This window comes from Pleurodeles waltl, chromosome 7 (genome assembly GCF_031143425.1).
Source record: "Pleurodeles waltl isolate 20211129_DDA chromosome 7, aPleWal1.hap1.20221129, whole genome shotgun sequence".
Classification (NCBI taxonomy): Eukaryota; Metazoa; Chordata; class Amphibia; order Caudata; family Salamandridae; genus Pleurodeles; species Pleurodeles waltl.
Window position 1 is genome coordinate 789,683,834 of NC_090446.1, and position 17,283 is coordinate 789,701,116.

Below are 17,283 nucleotides of genomic sequence, written 5' to 3' on the forward strand. Positions count from 1 at the left end.
TGTCTAAGGTTTTGTTTAGACACTGTAGGGGTACCATGCTCATGCACTGGTACCCTCACCTATGGTATAGTGCACCCTGCCTTAGGGCTGTAAGGCCTGCTAGAGGGGTGGCTTACCTATACTGCATAGGCAGTGAGAGGCTGGCATGGCACCCTGAGGGGAGTGCCATGTCGACTTACTCGTTTTGTCCTCACTAGCACACACAAGCTGGCAAGCAGTGTGTCTGTGCTGAGTGAGAGGTCTCCAGGGTGGCATAAGACATGCTGCAGCCCTTAGAGACCTTCCTTGGCATCAGGGCCCTTGGTACTAGAAGTACCAGTTACAAGGGACTTATCCGGATGCCAGGGTCTGCCAATTGTGGATACAAAAGTACAGGTTAGGGAAAGAACACTGGTGCTGGGGCCTGGTTAGCAGGCCTCAGCACACTTTCAATTGTAAACATAGCATCAGCAAAGGCAAAAAGTCAGGGGGCAACCATGCCAAGGAGGCATTTCCTTACAATAAGTATGTACCAAATAAGGTTTAAGTAATATATTTACAAATGTACAAATGTTGAAGATAACTTCCAAACGGCTACAGGCTCCCGGGGAGGCGGGTGGGCACATGTGAATCTGCAGCGACTAATGCCACGAACAGATGTACACTGGGTAAGTGACATTTTCCGTTCGATGGCATGTGTAGCTGCAGATACACATGTTGTGCATAGACTAGTAAGCAGTTATCTCCCCAAAAGCGGTGGCTCAGCCTGTAGGAGTGGAAGTAGTCTGAATGAAAATGTCACTTACCCAGTGTACATCTGTTCGTGGCATCAGTCGCAGTAGATTCGCATGTTCTGCAATAGCTCGCCATCTGGTGTTGGGCCGGAGTGTTACAAGTTGTTTTTCTTCGAAGAAGTCTTTCGAGTCACGGGACCGAGTGACTCCTCCTTTTGTCTCCATTGCGCATGGGCGTCGACTCCATCTTCGATTGTTTTTCCCCGCAGAGGGTGAGGTAGGAGTTGAATTGTAGTAATAGTGCCCATGCAATGGAGTGACTAAGTATGCACCTATTTAAGGTTGAGATGATACATATATAAATAATTGAAGGTAACTTCCAAACTGCTACAGGCTCCCGGGGAGGCGGGTGGGCACATGCGAATCTACTGCGACTGATGCCACGAACAGATGTACACTGGGTAAGTGACATTTTCAGTTCGATGGCATCTGTCGCTGTAGATACGCATGTTCTGCATAGACTAGTAAGCAGTTATTTCCCCAAAAGCGGTGGATCAGCCTGTAGGAGTGGAAGTAGTCTGAAATAATGTCCTTAATACGGCTTGACCTACTGTGGCTTGTTGTGCGGATAACACGTCTACACAGTAGTGCTTGGTGAATGTGTGAGGCGTAGACCATGTGGCTGCCTTACATATTTCTTGCATTGGGATGTTTCCTAGAAAGGCCATGGTAGCACCTTTCTTTCTGGTTGAGTGTGCCCTTGGTGTAATGGGCAGCTGTCGTTTAGCTTTAAGGTAGCAGATTTGGATGCATTTAACTATCCATCTGGCTATACCTTGTTTTGAAATTGGGTTTCCTGCGTGAGGTTTTTGAAATGCAATAAAGAGTTGTTTAGTCTTTCTGATGTTTTTTGTTCTGTCAATGTAATACATTAATGCTCTTTTGACATCTAATGTATGTAGTGCCCTTTCAGCTACGGTATCTGGCTGTGGAAAGAACACTGGAAGTTCCACTGTTTGATTTAGATGGAACGGTGAAATAACCTTTGGCAAAAATTTAGGATTGGTCCTTAGGACGACTTTATTTTTGTGTAGTTGTATAAAAGGTTCCTGTATAGTAAACGCCTGAATCTCGCTTACTCTTCTTAGGGAAGTAATGGAGATGAGAAATGCCACCTTCCAGGTTAGGAACTGTATGTCGCAGGAGTGCATGGGTTCAAAAGGTGGACCCATAAGTCTAGTTAGGACAACATTTAGGTTCCATGAAGGAACAGGTAGTGTTCTTGGTGGTATAATTCTCCTAAGGCCCTCCATGAATGCTTTAATGACTGGTATTTTATATAGGGAAGTTGAATAGGTAGTTTGCAGGTATGCAGATATTGCTGCAAGGTGAATCTTAATGGAAGAGAAAGCTAGGTTAGATTTTTGTAAGTGAAGCAAGTAACCCACTACATGTTCTGGAGTTGTGTGTAATGGTTGTATTTGATTAATATGGCAGTAGCAAACAAACCTCTTCCATTTACTTGCATAGCAGTGCCTGGTGGATGGCCTTCTTGCTTGTTTTATGACTTCCATACATTCTTGGGTAAGTTGTAAGTGCCCGAATTCTAGGATTTCAGGAGCCAGATTGCTAGATTCAGCGATGCTGGATCTGGGTGTCTGATCTTTTGGTTGTGCTGTGTCAACAGATCTGGCCTGTTGGGCAATTTGATGCAGGGTACCACTGATAGGTCTAGCAGCGTTGTGTACCAGGGTTGCCTTGCCCAAGTTGGTGCTATCAATATGAGTTTGAGTTTGCTTTGACTGAGTTTGTTTACCAGGTAAGGAAGGAGAGGGAGAGGAGGAAAAGCGTAAGCAAATATCCCTGACCAGTTCATCCATAGGGCATTGCCTTGGGATTGTTTGTGTGGGTATCTGGATGCGAAGTTTTGGCATTTTGCGTTCTCCCTTGTCGCAAACAAGTCTATTTGAGGTGTTCCCCAGAGTTTGAAATAAGTGTTCAGAATTTGGGGGTGAATTTCCCATTCGTGGACCTGTTGGTGATCTCGAGAGAGATTGTCTGCGAGTTGATTTTGTATCCCTGGTATAAACTGTGCAATTAGGCGAATTTGGTTGTGAATTGCCCAATGCCAAATTTTTTGTGCTAGCAGGCTTAACTGCGTGGAGTGCGTCCCCCCCTGCTTGTTTAGATAATACATTGTTGTCATGTTGTCTGTTTTGACGAGAATGTATTTGTGAACTATTATTGGTTGGAAAGCTTTTAGTGCTTGAAAAACTGCTAGAAGTTCTAGGTGATTGATATGCAGTTTTGTTTGATGTACGTTCCATTGTCCTTGTATGCTGTGTTGATCGAGGTGTGCTCCCCACCCTGTCATGGAAGCATCTGTTGTTATTACGTACTGTGGCACTGGGTCTTGGAAAGGCCGCCCCTTGTTTAAATTTATGTTGTTCCACCACAGAAGCGAGAGGTAAGTTTGGCGGTCTATTAACACCAGATCTAGAAGGTGACCCTGTGCTTGAGACCACTGTGATGCTAGGCATTGCTGTAAGGGCCTCATGTGCAGTCTTGCGTTTGGGACAATGGCTATGCATGATGACATCATGCCTAGGAGTTGTAATACCATCTTTGCTTGTATCTTTTGTGTTGGATACATGCGTTGTATGATGGTGTTGAAATTTTGAATTCTTTGTGGACTTGGAGTGGCTACTCCCTTTGATGTGTCTATTATGGCTCCCAGGTATTGTTGTACCTTGCGTGGCAGAATTTTGGATTTTGTGAAATTGACGGTGAACCCTAGTTTGAAGAGGGTTTGTATGATATGATTTGTGTGATTTGAGCACTCTATTAACGAATGGGCTTTGATTAGCCAGTCGTCTAGATATGGGAACACATGTATCTGCTGCCTTCTTATGTGTGCTGCGACTACCGCTAGACATTTGGTAAAGACTCTTGGTGCGGTTGTTAATCCGAAAGGCAGTACCCTGAATTGGTAATGTATTCCTTTGAATACAAACCTTAGGTATTTCCTATGCGATGGGTGTATTGGTATATGGAAATAAGCATCCTTGAGGTCTAAAGTTGCCATGTAGTCGTGCAGTTTTAGCAATGGCAATACTTCTTGTAGTGTGACCATGTGGAAGTGGTCTGATTTGATGAAAGTGTTCACTACTCTGAGGTCTAGGATTGGTCTCAGTGTTTTGTCCTTCTTTGGTATCAGAAAGTACAGTGAGTAAACTCCTGTGTTTATTTGTGTGTTTGGCACTAATTCGATTGCATTCTTTTGCAATAGTGCCTGCACTTCTATCTCCAGGAGATTTGAATGGTGTGTTGTTAAATTTTGTGCTTTTGTGGTATGTTTGGAGGGAATTGTAGAAATTCTATGCAATAACCATGTTGGATAATTGCTAGAACCCAAGTGTCTGTAGTGATTTCCTCCCATGCTTTGTAATAATGACCTATTCTTCCCCCCACTGGTGTTGTGTGGAGGGGGTGAGTGACCTGTGAGTCACTGTTTAGTAGTAGGGGCTTTGGGGCTTTGAAATCTTCCTCTATTTCTAGGGAATTGCCCTCCTCTATATTGTCCCCGAAAACCTCCTCTATACTGTCCCTGGTAACTGGACGGTGTGGCTTGTGAGGTGCTGGCTTGTGTGCTTTGACCTCGAAACCCCCCTCGAAAGGGCGTTTTACGGAATGTGCTGTAATTCCCTCTGCTCTGCGGGGAGTAGAGTGCGCCCATGGCTTTGGCAGTGTCCGTATCTTTGAGTTTTTCAATCGCTGAGTCCACTTCTGGACCGAACAGTTCTTTTTCATTAAAAGGCATATTGAGAACTGCTTGTTGAATCTCTGGTTTAAATCCAGACGTTCGGAGCCATGCATGCCTTCTGATAGTTACAGATGTATTAATTGTCCGTGCAGCTGTATCTGCAGCGTCCATGGAGGAGCGGATCTGGTTGTTGGAAATGGTCTGTCCTTCCTCGACCACTTGCTTTGCCCTATTTTGTAAGTCCTTGGGCAGATGTTCAATGAGATGTTGCATCTCGTCCCAGTGGGCTCTGTCATAGCGCGCAAGTAGTGCCTGGGAGTTCGCGATGCGCCACTGGTTTGCAGCTTGTGCTGCGACTCTCTTACCAGCTGCATCGAACTTGCGGCTTTCTTTATCTGGGGGTGGTGCATCTCCAGATGTGTGGGAGTTGGCCCTTTTCCTAGCTGCTCCTACAACAACAGAGTCTGGTGGCAGCTGTGTAGTGATGAAAACCGGGTCCGTAGGAGGCGGCTTATACTTTTTTTCCACCCTTGGTGTGATTGCCCTACTTTTGACCGGCTCCTTAAATATGTCTTTTGCGTGCCGGAGCATACCAGGGAGCATAGGCAGGCTTTGGTATGAGCTGTGGGTGGAGGAGAGTGTGTTGAACAAGAAATCATCCTCGACCTGTTCTGAGTGGAGGCTTACATTGTGATATTGTGCTGCTCTAGCCACCACCTGAGAGTACGCGGTGCTGTCTTCTGGTGGAGATGGCTTTGTAGGGTATGCCTCCGGGCTGTTATCTGACACTGGGGCGTCGTATAGGTCCCATGCGTCCTGATCTTGGTCACCCTGGCTCATGGTGGTGTGAGCTGGGGAGTGTGATGGAGTTTGTGCTGGTGAAACGTCAATCACTGGCGGAGGAGAGGGTGGTGGTGTAACTCTTTTCACCACTTTTGGTTGTGGTGTTTGTTCCGTCTGGAACTCCAACCTCCTCTTTCTCCTAATGGGGGGAAGGGTGCTTATTTTTCCTGTCCCCTGCTGAATGAAGATACGCTTTTGCGTATGGTCCACATCAGTTGCTTGTAGCTCTTCCTCAAACCTATGCTTCTGCATTTGGGAGGTTAGCGAGTGCTCTTCTGTATAAGAGCCTGAAGCTGGGTCGCTTGCAGTTTGTTTCGGCATCGAAACTTTGTCTGCGTGTTTTTTCGGCTCCGAGGTGACTTTTTTCCTTTTCGGGGCCGAAACCTCTCGGCGTCGATCTGTTTCGGTGCCGCTGTCTCGGCGTCGAGCCGTGTCCACACCGGCATCTCGGTGTCGAGGCTTGTCTCCAGCACTTTCTCGGTCCCGAGAAGGCTGCGTGCCGGTGTCTCGACCGGAGTCGGACGATCTCGGCACTGTTTGGACCTTTTTCGGTGCCGACGGTCGGTCACCGAATTTATGGGTCGAGCCATGGCCTGGTGGCAGTGGCGTCCCCTGGGCCTTGTAAATGTTTCTCTGTGTGGTTTTCGACGTCTTACTCACGGTTTGTGTATCGTCGAATCCTTCGGAGTCTGAGTCTTGGATCGAGAAGGTACCTTCCTCTTCCTGTTCCTCGAACTCCCGTTGGGCTGTCGGTGCGGACGCCATCTGAAGTCGTCTGGCTCGACGGTCTCGGAGTGTTTTTCGGGACCGGAACGCACGACAGGCCTCGCAGGTGTCTTCGCTGTGCTCAGGTGACAGGCACAGGTTGCAGACCAAGTGTTGGTCTGTGTAGGGGTATTTATTGTGGCATTTGGGGCAGAAACGAAACGGGGTCCGTTCCATCGGCGTTCTTCAGCACGCGGTCGGGCCGACCAGGCCCCGACGGAGGATCGAAAAACTACCCCGAAGGGCACCGGAGCTCTTCGATCTTCGATGCGGTGTTGAATGTAAGTACGCCGATCCCGAACGCAACAATACCGACGAAAATCTTCCGAAATTAGCTAATTTTCCGTTCCGAAACTCGGAGCGACAGGAACACGTCCGAACCCGATGGCGGAAAAAAAACAATCGAAGATGGAGTCGACGCCCATGCGCAATGGAGACAAAAGGAGGAGTCACTCGGTCCCGTGACTCGAAAGACTTCTTCGAAGAAAAACAACTTGTAACACTCCGGCCCAACACCAGATGGCGAGCTATTGCAGAACATGCGTATCTACAGCGACAGATGCCATCGAACATAAAGTTCTTAGTACGGCTTGACCTACTGTGGCTTGTTGTGCGGATAGCACGTCTACACAGTAGTGCTTAGTAAATGTGTGAGGCGTAGACCATGTGGCTGCCTTACATATCTCGTTCATTGGAATGTTTCCTAGGAAGGCCATGGTAGCGCCTTTCTTTCTGGTTGAATGTGCCCTTGGTGTAATGGGCAGCTCTCTCTTTGCCTTGAGGTAGCAGGTTTGGATGCACTTAACTATCCATCTGGCTATACCCTGTTTTGATATTGGGTTTCCTGTATGAGGTTTTTGAAATGCAATAAACAGTTGTTTTGTTTTCCTAATTTCTTTTGTTCTGTCAATGTAGTACATTAATGCTCTTCTGATGTCTAATGTATGTAGTGCCCTTTCAGCTACCGAGTCTGGCTGTGGGAAGAACACTGGTAGTTCTACCGTTTGATTTAAGTGGAACGGTGAAATAACTTTTGGTAAAAATTTAGGATTGGTGTAAGGAAATGCCTCCTTGGCATGGTTGCCCCCTGACTTTTTGCCTTTGCTGATGCTATGTTTACAATTGAAAGTGTGCTGAGGCCTGCTAACCAGGCCCCAGCACCAGTGTTCTTTCCCTAACCTGTACTTTTGTATCCACAATTGGCAGACCCTGGCATCCAGATAAGTCCCTTGTAACTGGTACTTCTAGTACCAAGGGCCCTGATGCCAAGGAAGGTCTCTAAGGGCTGCAGCATGTCTTATGCCACCCTGGAGACCTCTCACTCAGCACAGACACCCTGCTTGCCAGCTTGTGTGTGCTAGTGAGAACAAAACGAGTAAGTAGACATGGCACTCCCCTCAGGGTGCCATGCCAGCCTCTCACTGCCTATGCCAGCATAGGTCAGTCACCCCTCTAGCAGGCCTTACAGCCCTAAGGCAGGGTGCACTATACCATAGGTGAGGGTACCAGTGCATGAACATGGTACCCCTACAGTGTCTAAACAAAACCTTAGACATTGTAAGTGCAGGGTAGCCATAAGAGTATATGGTCTGGGAGTTTGTCAAACACGAACTCCACAGCACCATAATGGCTACACTGAAAACTGGGAAGTTTGGTATCAAACTTCTCAGCACAATAAATGCACACTGTTGCCAGTGTACATTTTATTGTAAAATACACCACAGAGGGCACCTTAGAGGTGCCCCCTGAAACTTAACCGACTATCTGTGGAGGCTGACTGGTTCCAGCAGCCTGCCTGTAGGAAGTTGGCTCTGTATGTGCTATTTCAAAGTAAGGAATAGCATGCACAGAGTCCAAGGGTTCCCCTTAGAGGTAAAATAGTGGTAAAAATAGATAATACTAATGCTCTATTTTGTGGTAGTGTGGTCGAGCAGTAGGCTTATCCAAGGAGTAGTGTTAAGCATTTGTTGTACATACACAGACAATAAATGAGGTACACACACTCAGAGACAAATCCAGCCAATAGGTTTTTATATAGAAAAATATATTTTCTTAGTTTATTTTAAGAACCACAGGTTCAAATTCTACATGTAATATCTCATTCGAAAGGTATTGCAGGTAAGTACTTTAGGAACTTCAAATCATAAAAATTGCATGTATACTTTACAAGTTATTGACAAATAGCTGTTTTAAAAGTGGACACTTAGTGCAATTTTCACAGTTCCTGGGGGAGGTAAGTTTTTGTTAGTTTTACCAGGTAAGTAAGACACTTACAGGGCTTAGTTCTTGGTCCAAGGTAGCCCACCGTTGGGGGTTCAGAGCAACCCCAAAGTCACCACACCAGCAGCTCAGGGCCGGTCAGGTGCAGAGTTCAAAGTGGTGCTCAAAACACATAGGCTAGAATGGAGAGAAGGGGGTGCCCCGGATCCGGTCTGCTTGCAGGTAAGTACCCGCGTCTTCGGAGGGCAGACCAGGGGGGTTTTGTAGGGCACCGGGGGGGACACAAGCCCACACAGAAATTTCACCCTCAGCGGCGCGGGGGCGGCCGGGTGCAGTGTAGAACCAAGCGTCGGGTTCGCAATGTTAGTCTATGAGAGATCTCGGGATCTCTTCAGCGCTGCAGGCAGGCAAGGGGGGGATTCCTCGGGGAAACCTCCACTTGGACAAGGGAGAGGGACTCCTGGGGGTCACTTCTCCAGTGAAAGTCCGGTCCTTCAGGTCCTGGGGGCTGCGGGTGCAGGGTCTCTCCCAGGCGTCGGGACTTTAGGTTCAAAGAGTCGCGGTCAGGGGAAGCCTCGGGATTCCCTCTGCAGGCGGCGCTGTGGGGGCTCAGGGGGGACAGGTTTTGGTACTCACAGTATCAGAGTAGTCCTGGGGTCCCTCCTGAGGTGTCGGATCTCCACCAGCCGAGTCGGGGTCGCCGGGTGCAGTGTGGCAAGTCTCACGCTTCTTGCGGGGAGCTTGCAGGGTTCTTTAAAGCTGCTGGAAACAAAGTTGCAGCTTTTCTTGGAGCAGGTCCGCTGTCCTCGGGAGTTTCTTGTCTTTTCGAAGCAGGGGCAGTCCTCAGAGGATGTCGAGGTCGCTGGTCCCTTTGGAAGGCGTCGCTGGAGCAGGATCTTTGGAAGGCAGGAGACAGGCCGGTGAGTTTCTGGAGCCAAGGCAGTTGTCGTCTTCTGGTCTTCCGCTGCAGGGGTTTTCAGCTAGGCAGTCCTTCTTCTTGTAGTTGCAGGAATCTAATTTTCTAGGGTTCAGGGTAGCCCTTAAATACTAAATTTAAGGGCGTGTTTAGGTCTGGGGGGTTAGTAGCCAATGGCTACTAGCCCTGAGGGTGGGTACACCCTCTTTGTGCCTCCTCCCAAGGGGAGGGGGTCACAATCCTAACCCTATTGGGGGAATCCTCCATCGGCAAGATGGAGGATTTCTAAAAGTTAGAGTCACTTCAGCTCAGGACACCTTAGGGGCTGTCCTGACTGGTCAGTGACTCCTCCTTGTTTTTCTCATTATCTTCTCCGGCCTTGCCGCCAAAAGTGGGGCCTGGCCGGAGGGGGCGGGCAACTCCACTAGCTGGAGTGTCCTGCTGGGTTGGCACAAAGGAGGTGAGCCTTTGAGGCTCACCGCCAGGTGTGACAATTCCTGCCTGGGGGAGGTGTTAGCATCTCCACCCAGTGCAGGCTTTGTTACTGGCCTCAGAGTGACAAAGGCACTCTCCCCATGGGGCCAGCAACATGTCTCGGTTTGTGGCAGGCTGCTAAAACTAGTCAGCCTACACAGATAGTCCGTTAAGTTTCAGGGGGCACCTCTAAGGTGCCCTCTGTGGTGTATTTTACAATAAAATGTACACTGGCATCAGTGTGCATTTATTGTGCTGAGAAGTTTGATACCAAACTTCCCAGTTTTCAGTGTAGCCATTATGGTGCTGTGGAGTTCGTGTTTGACAGACTCCCAGACCATATACTCTTATGGCTACCCTGTACTTACAATGTCTAAGGTTTTGTTTAGACACTGTAGGGGTACCATGCTCATGCACTGGTACCCTCACCTATGGTATAGTGCACCCTGCCTTAGGGCTGTAAGGCCTGCTAGAGGGGTGTCTTACCTATACTGCATAGGCAGTGAGAGGCTGGCATGGCACCCTGAGGGGAGTGCCATGTCGACTTACTCGTTTTGTCCTCACTAGCACACACAAGCTGGCAAGCAGTGTGTCTGTGCTGAGTGAGAGGTCTCCAGGGTGGCATAAGACATGCGGCAGCCCTTAGAGACCTTCCTTGGCATCAGGGCCCTTGGTACTAGAAGTACCAGTTACAAGGGACTTATCAGGATGCCAGGGTCTGCCAATTGTGGATACAAAAGTACATTTTAGGTGAAGGAACACTGGTGCTGGGGCCTGGTTAGCAGGGTCCCAGCACTCTTCTCAGTCAAGTCAGCATCAGTATCAGGCAAAAAGTGGGGGGTAACTGCAACAGGGAGCCATTTCTTTACACTGCCACACTAGAGACATGTTGCTGGCCCCATGGGGAGAGTGCCTTTGTCACTCTGAGGCCAGTAACAAAGCCTGCACTGGGTGGAGATGCTAACACCTCCCCCAGGCAGGAGCTGTAACACCTGGCGGTGAGCCTCAAAGGCTCACCCCTTTGTCACAGCCCAGCAGGGCACTCCAGCTTAGTGGAGTTGCCCGCCCCCTCCGGCCACGGCCCCCACTTTTGGCGGCAAGGCTGGAGGGAACAAAGAAAGCAACAAGGAGCAGTCACTGGCCAGTCAGGACAGCCCCTAAGGTGTCCTGAGCTGAGGTGACTCTAACTTTTAGAAATCCTCCATCTTGCAGATGGAGGATTCCCCCAATAGGGTTAGGATTGTGACCCCCTCCCCTTGGGAGGAGGCACAAAGAGGGTGTACCCACCCTCAGGGCTAGTAGCCATTGGCTACTAACCCCCCAGACCTAAGCACGCCCTTAAATTTAGTATTTAAGGGCTACCCTGAACCCTAGAAAATTAGATTCCTGCAACTACAAGAAGAAGGACTGCCTAGCTGAAAACCCCTGCAGAGGAAGACCAGAAGACAACAACTGCCTTGGCTCCAGAAACTCACCGGCCTGTCTCCTGCCTTCCAAAGAACTTTGCTCCAGCGACGCCTTCCAAAGGGACCAGCGACCTCTGAATCCTCTGAGGACTGCCCTGCTTCGACGACGACAAGAAACTCCCGAGGACAGCGGACCTGCTCCAAAAAGACTGCAACTTTATCCAAAGGAGCAGCTTTAAAGACCCCTGCAATCTCCCCGCAAGAAGCGTGAGACTTGCAACACTGCACCCGGCAACCCCGACTCGGCTGGTGGAGAACCAACACCTCAGGGAGGACCCCCGGACTACTCTACGACTGTGAGTACCAAAACCTGTCCCCCCTGAGCCCCCACAGCGCCGCCTGCAGAGGGAATCCCGAGGCTTCCCCTGACCGCGACTCTCTGAAACCTAAGTCCCGACGCCTGGAAAAGACCCTGCACCCGCAGCCCCCAGGACCTGAAGGACCGGACTTTCACTGCAGACGTGACCCCCAGGAGTCCCTCTCCCTTGTCCAAGTGGAGGTTTCCCCGAGGAAGCCCCCCCTTGCCTGCCTGCAGCGCTAAAGAGATCCCTAGATCTCTCATTGACTTCCATTGCGAACCCGACGCTTGTTCTAACACTGCACCCGGCCGCCCCCGCGCCGCGGAGGGTGAAATTTCTGTGTGGGCTTGTGTCCCCCCCGGTGCCCTACAAAACCCCCTTGGTCTGCCCTCCGAAGACGCGGGTACTTACCTGCTGGCAGACTGGAACCGGGGCACCCCCTTCTCTCCATTATAGCCTATGCGTTTTGGGCACCACTTTGAACTCTGCACCTGACCGGCACTGAGCTGCTGGTGTGGTAACTTTGGGGTTGCTCTGAATCCCCAACGGTGGGCTACCTTGGACCAAGAACTGAACCCTGTAAGTGTCTTACTTACCTGGTAAAACTAACAAACACTTACCTCCCCCAGGAACTGTGAAAATTGCACTAAGTGTCCACTTTTAAAATAGCTATTTGTGAATAACTTGAAAAGTATACATGCAATTGAAATGATTCAAGGTTCCTAATGTACTTACCTGCAATACCTTTCAAACAAGATATTACATGTTAAATTTGAACCTGTGGTTCTTAAAATAAACTAAGAAAATATATTTTTCTATAACAAAACCTATTGGCTGGATTTGTCTCTGAGTGTGTGTACCTCATTTATTGTCTATGTGTATGTACAACAAATGCTTAACACTACTCCTTGGATAAGCCTACTGCTCGACCACACTACCACAAAATAGAGCATTAGTATTATCTCTTTTTACCACTATTTTACCTCTAAGGGGAACCCTTGGACTCTGTGCATGCTATTCCTTACTTTGAAATAGCACATACAGAGCCAACTTCCTACAATGGGTTGAAATGCTTTCAACGCTAGGAATACTGCTAACAATTCGAGGTGATTTATATGCAGCTTTGTTTGATGTACGTCCCATTGTCCTTGGATGGTGTGTTGACTGAGGTGTGCTCCCCACCCTGTCATGGAAGCATCTGTTATCACGTATTGTGGCACTGGGTCTTGGAAAGGCCGCCCCTTGTTTAAATTTATACTGTTCCACCATAGAAGCGAGATGTATGTTTGGCGGTCTATCAACACCAGATCTAGAAGGTGACCCTGTGCATGTGACCATTGTGATGCTAGGCACTGTTGTAAGGGCCTCATGTGCAGTCTTGCGTTTGGGACAATGGCTATGCATGAGGACATCATGCCTAGGAGTTTTAATACCATCTTTGCCTGTATCTTTTGTGTTGGATACATGGCTTGTATAACCTTGTGAAAATTTTGAACCCTTTGTGGACTTGGAGTGGCTATTCCCTTTGTTGTGTTGATTGTTGCTCCTAAGTATTGCTGCGTTTTGCACGGCAGAATGTGAGATTTTGTATAGTTGATGGAGAAACCGAGTTTGTAGAGGGTTTGTATGACATAATCCGTGTGGTGTGAACACTTTGTTAGGGAGTTGGTCTTGATTAGCCAATCGTCTAGGTACGGGAATACGTGTATTTGCTGCCTTCTGATGTGTGCAGCTACTACTGCCAGGCATTTTGTAAATACTCTTGGTGCAGTTGTTATACCGAACGGCAACACTTTGAATTGGTAATGTATTCCTTTGAATACGAACCTTAGGTATTTCCTGTGCGAGGGATGTATCGGTATGTGGAAATACGCGTCCTTTAGATCTAAGATTGTCATGTAGTCTTGTTGCTTCAGCAGTGGTAACACGTCTTGTAGCGTGACCATGTGAAAGTGGTCTGATTTGATGTAGGTGTTTAGTGTTCTGAGATCTAGGATTGGTCTCAGTGTTTTGTCCTTTTTTGGTATTGGAAAGTACAGTGAGTAAACTCCCGTGTTTTTTTGTGTACATGGTACCAATTCTATTGCGTCCTTTTGCAGTAATGCTTGAACTTCCAGTTCTAGAAGGTCTAGATGTTGTTTTGACATTCTGTGTTTTTGGTGGGACATCTGGAGGGAGTTGGAGAAATTCTATGCAATAACCATGTCGGATAATGAAAATGTCACTTACCCAGTGTACATCTGTTCGTGGCATCAGTCGCAGTAGATTCGCATGTTCTGCAATAGCTCGCCATCTGGTGTTGGGCCGGAGTGTTACAAGTTGTTTTTGTTCGAAGAAGTCTTTCGAGTCACGGGACCGAGTGACTCCTCCTTTTGTCTCCATTGCGCATGGGCGTTGACTCCATCTTCGATTGTTTTTCCCCGCAGAGGGTGAGGTAGGAGTTGAATTGTAGTAATAGTGCCCCTGCAATGGAGTGACTAAGTATGCACCTATTTAAGGTTGAGATGATACATATATAAATAATTGAAGGTAACTTCCAAACTGCTACAGGCTCCCGGGGAGGCGGGTGGGCACATGCGAATCTACTGCGACTGATGCCACGAACAGATGTACACTGGGTAAGTGACATTTTCAGTTCGATGGCATCTGTCGCTGTAGATACGCATGTTCTGCATAGACTAGTAAGCAGTTATTTCCCCAAAAGCGGTGGATCAGCCTGTAGGAGTGGAAGTAGTCTGAAATAATGTCCTTAATACGGCTTGACCTACTGTGGCTTGTTGTGCGGATAACACGTCTACACAGTAGTGCTTGGTGAATGTGTGAGGCGTAGACCATGTGGCTGCCTTACATATTTCTTGCATTGGGATGTTTCCTAGAAAGGCCATGGTAGCACCTTTCTTTCTGGTTGAGTGTGCCCTTGGTGTAATGGGCAGCTGTCGTTTAGCTTTAAGGTAGCAGATTTGGATGCATTTAACTATCCATCTGGCTATACCTTGTTTTGATATTGGGTTTCCTGCATGAGGTTTTTGAAATGCAATAAATAGTTGTTTAGTCTTTCTGATGTTTTTTGTTCTGTCAATGTAATACATCAATGCTCTTTTGACATCTAATGTATGTAGTGCCCTTTCAGCTACGGTATCTGGCTGTGGAAAAAACACTGGAAGTTCCACTGTTTGATTTAGATGGAACGGTGAAATAACCTTTGGCAAAAATTTAGGATTGGTCCTTAGGACGACTTTATTTTTGTGTAGTTGTATAAAAGGTTCCTGTATTGTAAACGCCTGAATCTCGCTTACTCTTCTTAGGGAAGTAATGGCGATGAGAAATGCCACCTTCCAGGTTAGGAACTGTATGTCGCAGGAGTGCATGGGTTCAAAAGGTGGACCCATAAGTCTAGTTAGGACAACATTTAGGTTCCATGAAGGAACAGGTGGTGTTCTTGGTGGTATCATTCTCCTAAGGCCCTCCATGAATGCTTTAATGACTGGTATCTTATATAGGGAAGTTGAATAGGTAGTCTGCAGGTATGCAGATATTGCTGCAAGGTGTATTTTAATGGAAGAGAAAGCTAGGTTAGATTTTTGTAAGTGAAGCAAGTAACCCACTACATGTTCTGGAGTTGTGTGTAATGGTTGTATTTGATTAATATGGCAGTAGCAAACAAACCTCTTCCATTTACTTGCATAGCAGTGCCTGGTGGATGGCCTTCTGGCTTGTTTTATGACTTCCATACATTCTTGGGTAAGTTGTAAGTGCCCGAATTCTAGGATTTCAGGAGCCAGATTGCTAGATTCAGCGATGCTGGATCTGGGTGTCTGATCTTTTGGTTGTGCTGTGTCAACAGATCTGGCCTGTTGGGCAATTTGATGCAGGGTACCACTGATAGGTCTAGCAGCGTTGTGTACCAGGGTTGCCTTGCCCAAGTTGGTGCTATCAATATGAGTTTGAGTTTGCTTTGACTGAGTTTGTTTACCAGGTAAGGAAGGAGAGGGAGAGGAGGAAAAGCGTAAGCAAATATCCCTGACCAGTTCATCCATAGGGCATTGCCTTGGGATTGTTCGTGTGGGTATCTGGATGCGAAGTGTTGGCATTTTGCGTTCTCCCTTGTCGCAAACAAGTCTATCTGAGGTGTTCCCCAGAGTTTGAAATAAGTGTTCAGAATTTGGGGGTGAATTTCCCATTCGTGGACCTGTTGGTGATCGAGAGAGATTGTCTGCGAGTTGATTTTGGATCCCTGGTATAAATTGTGCTATTAGGCGAATTTGGTTGTGAATTGCCCAATGCCAAATCTTTTGTGCTAGCAGGCTTAACTGCGTGGAGTGCGTCCCCCCCTGCTTGTTTAGATAATACATTGTTGTCATGTTGTCTGTTTTGACGAGAATGTATTTGTGAACTATTATTGGTTGGAAAGCTTTTAGTGCTTGAAAAACTGCTAGAAGTTCTAGGTGATTGATATGCAGTTTTGTTTGATGTACGTTCCATTGTCCTTGTATGCTGTGTTGATCGAGGTGTGCTCCCCACCCTGTCATGGAAGCATCTGTTGTTATTACGTATTGTGGCACTGGGTCTTGGAAAGGCCGCCCCTTGTTTAAATTTATGTTGTTCCACCACAGAAGCGAGAGGTAAGTTTGGCGGTCTATTAACACCAGATCTAGAAGGTGACCCTGTGCTTGAGACCACTGTGATGCTAGGCATTGTTGTAAGGGCCTCATGTGCAGTCTTGCGTTTGGGACAATGGCTATGCATGAAGACATCATGCCTAGGAGTTGTAATACCATCTTTGCTTGTATCTTTTGTGTTGGATACATGCGTTGTATGATGGTGTTGAAATTTAGAATTCTTTGTGGACTTGGAGTGGCTACTCCCTTTGATGTGTCTATTATGGCTCCTAGGTATTGTTGTACCTTGCGCGGCAGAATGTTGGATTTTGTAAAGTTGACGGTGAACCCGAGTTTGAAGAGGGTTTGTATGATCTGATTTGTGTGATTTGAGCACTCTATGAACGAATGGGCCTTGATTAGCCAGTCGTCCAAATATGGGAACACATGTATTTGCTGCCTTCTTATGTGTGCAGCGACTACCGCTAGACATTTGGTAAAGACTCTTGGTGCGGTTGTTAATCCGAAAGGCAGTACCTTGAATTGGTAATGTATTCCTTTGAATACAAACCTTAGGTATTTCCTGTGCGATGGGTGTATTGGTATATGGAAATAAGCATCCTTGAGGTCTAAAGTTGCCATGTAGTCGTGTAGTTCTAGCAATGGCAATACTTCTTGTAGTGTGACCATGTGGAAGTGGTCTGATTTGATGAAAGTGTTCACTACTCTGAGGTCTAGGATTGGTCTCAGCGTTTTGTCCTTCTTTGGTATCAGAAAGTACAGTGAGTAAACTCCTGTGTTTATTTGTGTGTTTGGCACTAATTCGATTGCATTCTTTTGCAATAGTGCCTGCACTTCTATCTCCAGGAGATTGGAATGGTGTGTTGTTAAATTTTGTGCTTTTGGTGGTATGTTTGGAGGGAATTGTAGAAATTCTATGCAATAACCATGTTGGATAATTGCTAGAACCCAAGTGTCTGTAGTGATTTCCTACCCATGCTTTGTAATAATGACCTATTCTTCCCCCCACTGGTGTTGTGTGGAGGGGGTGAGTGACATGTGAGTCACTGTTTAGTAGTAGGGGTTTTTGGGCTCTGAAATCTTCCTCTATTTCTAGGGAATTGCCCTCCTCTATATTGTCCCCGAAAACCTCCTCTATACTGTCCCTGGTAACTGGACGGTGTTGCTTGTGAGGTGCTGGCTTGTGTGCTTTGACCCCGAAACCC

At 47.4% G+C, this 17,283-nt stretch overlaps 1 protein-coding gene across 1 annotated transcript in view; it reads right to left on the minus strand.

Annotated features, from left to right (window-relative positions):
* Nucleotides 1–17,283, minus strand: part of ETF1 (eukaryotic translation termination factor 1) — a 255,204-nt gene that overhangs the window by 149,710 nt on the left and 88,211 nt on the right. The window lies entirely within an intron of this gene.